Source organism: Gossypium raimondii, chromosome 3 (assembly GCF_025698545.1).
Source record: "Gossypium raimondii isolate GPD5lz chromosome 3, ASM2569854v1, whole genome shotgun sequence".
Taxonomy (NCBI): domain Eukaryota; kingdom Viridiplantae; phylum Streptophyta; class Magnoliopsida; order Malvales; family Malvaceae; genus Gossypium; species Gossypium raimondii.
Window position 1 is genome coordinate 51,838,159 of NC_068567.1, and position 6,108 is coordinate 51,844,266.

At 32.5% G+C, this 6,108-nt stretch overlaps 1 non-coding gene across 1 annotated transcript; it reads left to right on the forward strand.

Annotated features, from left to right (window-relative positions):
- Positions 1 to 2,861: 2,861 nt before the first annotated feature.
- On the forward strand, positions 2,862 to 2,967 carry LOC128040238 (small nucleolar RNA R71). Its single transcript, XR_008194896.1, has one exon. It is a non-coding gene; the product is annotated as a small nucleolar RNA R71 (small nucleolar RNA).
- Positions 2,968 to 6,108: the final 3,141 nt, after the last annotated feature.

The following is a 6,108-nucleotide window of genomic DNA, read 5'->3' on the forward strand; positions in this document are numbered from 1 at the left end:
AACACACCTCCAAATTATTTGATCTGCACAATGTTTGAATAAAAATAGCTCATCCCAATAATATTGCTTAGCATTATGGAGAAATTTCCTTCGTCTTTGACTGTTGAGCTCAGGTGGTAGCAATCCACTTACTAAGAAATTGACAATATCGACATATTAAGCTAATGTTCTGCCAACCATCAGTTGCTCATCTGAAAAATCCTCCTTAATGAGCTGAATGTTACCGTCTTCATTTCCTGCTTCAAGTCTCGACAAGTGATCAGCCACTTGATTCTTTATGTCTTTACTTTCTCGAATCTCTAGATTAAATTCTTCTAGCAGCAATATCCATCGAATTAATCTTGGCTTGTCGTCTTTCTTGTTCACCAAATACTTAATCACAGAATGATCCGTATAAACTGTAACTTTGGTGCCAACTAAATAGGATCTGAATTTGTCGAATGCAAATATCACAATCAATAATTCCTTCTTAGTATTGGTGCAGTTCAACTGCGTATCTATCAATTTCTAGCTTGCATAGTAAATGGTATGAAACACTTTATCCTTCCTTTGCCCAAGCACTGCTTCTACAACGAAATCACTGGCATCGCATATAAGTTCAAAGGGTAATGTCCAATTCGGTGCTATGACAATCGATGCTATTATCAATTGCTTTTTCAATTCCTCAAATGCTTGCATACAAAGTTCATCAAACTTGAAAGCTCTATTATGTTCTCACAATGCACATAGGGTTTTGGATATCTTCGAAAAATCCTTAATAAATCATCGATAAAATCCTATATGGCCAAGGAAACTTTGAATACGTTTAACTATAGTAGGTTGTGGAAATTTTTCAATAACCTTAATCTTTGCTTTGTCTACGGCAATCCCTCGCTGTGAAATTTTATGTCCCAGAACAATGCCTTCACATACCATGAAATGCCATTTTTCGAAATTCAGAACAAGGTTAGTCTCTTCACACCGACAAAGAACTAGCTCCAGGTTTTTTAATCAAACTTCAAAAGTATCACATAACACTGAGAAGTCATCCATAAAAACTTCCAAAAACTTTCCACCATGTCCGAAAATATTGCCATCATGCAACGTTGAAATATTACAGGGGCAATGCATAATCCAAATGGCATTCATTTGAAATCGAAGGTTCCATAAGGACATGTGAACATAGTCTTTTCTTGGTCAGTAAGAGCTATGGCAATCTGATTATACTCGGAATAACCATCCAAAAAGTAATAAAAGGCTTTTCCCGCTAATCTATCTAATATTTGATCGATGAATGGCAAAGGAAAATTGTCAATCCTAGTTGCTTTGTTAAGCTTTCGATAGTCCATGAAAACTCTGCATCTCGTGAAAGTACGAGTTGGATTGAGTTCATTGTTGTCATTGTTAACCACAATAACACTCCCTTTCTTGGGTACATATTGAACAGGGCTCACCCACGAACTATAAAAAATAGTATAGATTACTCCATCATCAAGTCATTTGATAATCTCCCTTTTAATGACTTCCTTCATAATAGGGTTCAGTATTCTCTGCTGCTCGATAGAATTGCCATGGAAATACTCCAGTAAAATCTTATGCATGCAAATGGCCAGACTGATTCCTTTGATATCCGTGATTTTCAACCCTAGTGCCTTCTTAAATCTCTTCAAAACGTCTAACAATTGAGCCTCTTGATGATATGTTAATTCTACAGAGATAACTACTAGCAACGTGTTGTCTCTTAAGTAGGCTTACTTCAACTGTAATGGCAAAGGCTTCAACTCAAAAGTAGGAGTGTTCCTCTATAGAAGGTCGATGAGGTTTAAAGAACACTTTGATAAATTTAAAGATTCAAAACTCCTCCTTGCTCCATTTTCAAGTTGCTTAGCCTCCATCAGTTCACTAAGTTCTTTAATCAGTTCCTCTTTATTCAACTCAACTGAGTCTACTTCATTATCAGAATTGTAGTAGAAAAATTCTGTCAATTCTTCCTTCGCTGCTGTGTTAATAATCTTAATGGCGTGACAATTTTCATATGTATTTGCACACTTCATGTCATCAAAAACATTAAAGGTTATCAGTCGGTCATTAACTCTCATTGTTAATTCACCTTTCTGTATATCAATTAATGCTCTACTAGTGGCTAGAAAAAGTCTTCCAAGAATAATTGGTACCTATTTTTCAGCTTCACATTCCAGAATAATAAAATCTGTCAGAAAAATAAATTTCTCAACTCTTACCAACACATCTTCAATTTTACCTTCCGGATGTGCATAAGAACGACCAGCTAGCTATAGCATTACAGTTGTAGGTCTTGCCTTCCCAATTCCAAATTTCTTGAAAACAGACATAGGCATTAAATTTAGGCTTGCACCTAAATCACATAATGCCTTGCCTACATAATAATTTCCAATTGAGTAAGGAATAGTAAAACTCCTTGGGTCCTTCAATTTCAATGGTAATTTGTTTATCAACATTGTTGTGCACCCTTCAATGAGAGCAATAGTTTCAAATTCCCTTAGTTTGCCCTTCTTTGACAATATGTCCTTCATGAACTTTACGTCATTGGGCATTTTCTTAAATGCTTCCACCAGTGGTATGTTGATATGAAGTTGCTTCAGGACATCCAAGAAATTTTTTTGAATTGAAAATCTTTCTTAGACTTCTGAAATCGCATCAAGCTCCATAGCTCCGGCAACTCTTCTTCCAATACCCACTCTTGTAGTTGGATATTGATAATCATTTTTAGCTATCCTTTCCAGACTTTCATATGCCTCATTATACGATTTAACTAGCAAAGTCCATTGGTAGATGCATCAACTACCATTCATGTATGTGCATTCAATCCATTATAAAACATTTTCATTTGCATCAAATGTTGGAAACCATGCATCGAGAATTTTCTAATGAATTCCTTGAATCACTCCCAAGCTTCATACAATGTCTCATCTTTAGATTGCCGAAAGATGTAATATTGTTCCTCAATTTGGCTTTCATGTTTGGAGGATTGTATCACAACAAAAACATTTGCTAAATGTCATTCCAAGATGTCATCATTCCTGACGGTAAAGCATTCAACCATGTTCTGGCACGATCTCGTAATGAGTAAGGAAATAGCTTGAGTCTCAGGGCATCTTCAGAAAACCCTGCTGCTTAAATGAATCACACACCTCAAAAAAGAGTCTTAAATCCAGCCGCGGGTCTTCAGTTGGTAATCCACCGAACTGTCCTACTATTTGTAGCATTTAAAATGTAACTGGTTTCAACTCAAAATACCGAGGTTGAATATATGGCCTGACAATCCCTGGATTCAAATCATCTAAGATTGGCACTACATGTTCTCTAATGGTTTATCATCTATCACACGAGAAATATCAACATCCCTGCCATTTAGATAGAATGGATCTTCTCTGCCTATATCATTTCTAATCCATGCCATCTCTTGCAATTTTTTTCTCCTTTTTCTAAAGGTTCTTTCAATTTCAAGATCAAAATAATAGTCTCTGTGCTAAGGAATACCTGTACTCATAAACTAGCAACAAACCTAGAAAAAAATTAAAAACAACCAAGTAAGCTAAAACTAACAAAATTAAATAGATAACAGCAAACCAAAATTTACCAATTTGTCGATCCTTGGTAACGGCGCCAAAAACTTGTTGCATGTGAATATATAATGTGAATGTCCAAGTATTCATGTCAAATCAAGTAATAAAGTGATAAGCGAGGTCGTCTCCACAAGGATCGGAATAGGTAAAAATATGATTGAGTTATTACTATAAACTATACCAATTAGGCTTATGGAAAAATAAACAAAATATTGATTTGAATTGAGGTACTAATATATGAAAGATAAAAATCAAATAATGAATAAAATGTTGTGGCAATCCTACGAGACAAAGTTAAGAGGATTAATGTTGTTGAATGGGAAGCTTGGAATTACTTGGATTATATCTTAATAACATAATAATACCATAGAAAACTCTGACTATTTTACCTATAAAGGCCATTTTCCAAGTTTATTTACGGAAATGGGCTAATTTTTGCATTATTTACTAGAAAGGGCCGAAAATGACAAAATGCGTCCACGTAGGAGCGCTTTTGGGTGAAATTTCAGCAAAACACTCCCCTGGTATTTACATTATATTCAGTTATAATATTTCGAGTTCCAACCCACATTAAAAACATCATATATAAGTATATACATTCATAAATCAGCATTAATATTATATATATATAGGTATGTACAATTCTATACATACAAACTTACTTGGCTAAATTACAGAAATAACTAGGTAAAGGGGTTATTTGGTAATTTTCTCTTCTCCTCGATTTTTCACTCGTTCTTGATCTAAATTAAGAATTTCATTCAATTCATAAATTTAGATAGTAAAAAAATTTATTTTATGCAATTTATTCATTTTTTACAGTTTTACAAAATTACACCAAATATTTTACTTTTATTTAATTTAGTCCCTGAGCCTAAAACATGCAAATTAACCATTTTTATGGCAAACTCGTGCCAACCGGATATTGATAGCATCCATTTTAGCCCATTTTTGCAACAATTTCTCATCAAGTCCTTGAACTATTACTATCTCAACAATTCAGTCCCTCATCGACAAATTTATCAAAAATCATTTAAACCAACACTTCAAATTCATCATTTAACATCTAAATTCACAAGGATTCATCAATGGCAACATTCAAAATATTTAACAGTTTCAAAAACGAAGGCACAGATTAACTGAACCTAGTTGCAATGATCTCAAAAACATAAAAATTATTAGAAATAGGTAACAATAGACTCACATGCATCCATTGAAGCTTGGCCGAAGCTTGGAGCTTCTCCCCATTTTTTTCAACTAAAATGGTGAAGAAGATGAATGAATCGTCTTTTATTGTCTTTTTCTTATTTTATTAACATTATAACATAATATAATGTTTTTATAATTTAATAAACATAAATTTTTTTAACTAAATAACCCCACTAACCGTCCACAAACTTAACAATGGGTAATTTACCCATTAAGGCCATCCAATTATAATTCTTTAATCAATTAACACCTTTAAACTAATAACGATTGACATTTTTAACTTTTACAATTTAGTTCTTTTGCTTAATTAACTATCGAAACATTAAAATTTCTTAACGAAACTTTAATACAACCTTAATAACACTCTATAAATATTTATAAAAATATTTACGGCTTGGTCTATAGAAACGAGCTCTCTATACCTCATTTTCTAAACCCACTTGACTTTAGGGTCTTACCACTTGAACTTAATTAATCATTTATATAACATAAATTACCATATCAAAATCTATTTTAAAACCATATTTGACTCGTAAATATTAAATAATAATATTTACGAACTTACTCGTCAAATTTGTGGCCCCGAAATCACTATTTCTGACACCACTGAAAAACTAGTTGTTACAAGAAACATGGAATTAGGTGGAAATAAAGTTAAGATTTTATATAACTATAATAAAGAATTTAATAAAAAAATAAAAAAGGGTGTCATCTTCCACTTTCTTTATTTTGTCTCCACCGTTCGGGAAGAAAGAAATAAGGAAGCCATTGTTACATATTCTAGAACATTCGACCAAGCTTATTTCCATGCATGATTGGGAATTTAACCAAACGGAAGATAATTACGGACAAATACAAAATTTTCAATTAATCCTTAAAGCTTCAATTTTTTTGCTGGTCTAATTAGGTAAGTTCATATAGGACTTACTGTATTAATTGATGATATATTTTTATTATATTATTTTGTTTTATAGTTAAATTGTTGTTATATAATGTTTTTGGCATCAAAATGATTAAATCGAAAAATATGAAATATATAATAGATATGAAAAATATGTAGTATCAAATGGTTATGTTGTGAGACAAGATTAGTACAAGTTATACTTGTAGCCATTAATATGGTAATGTGTTATGCTATGAAATATCTATATGTGAAATAGATATTGACTAGGTAGCAATTGACTAATGGTATGAAGTAAATACTACGAATTGAATGGATTATAAAAGTTTGAATGTTATGTAATATAGGTTAGATTTGTACAAATTGAATTAGTATAATTTGGGTACCATATTGAGGTACATTGGTTTAGTTGAA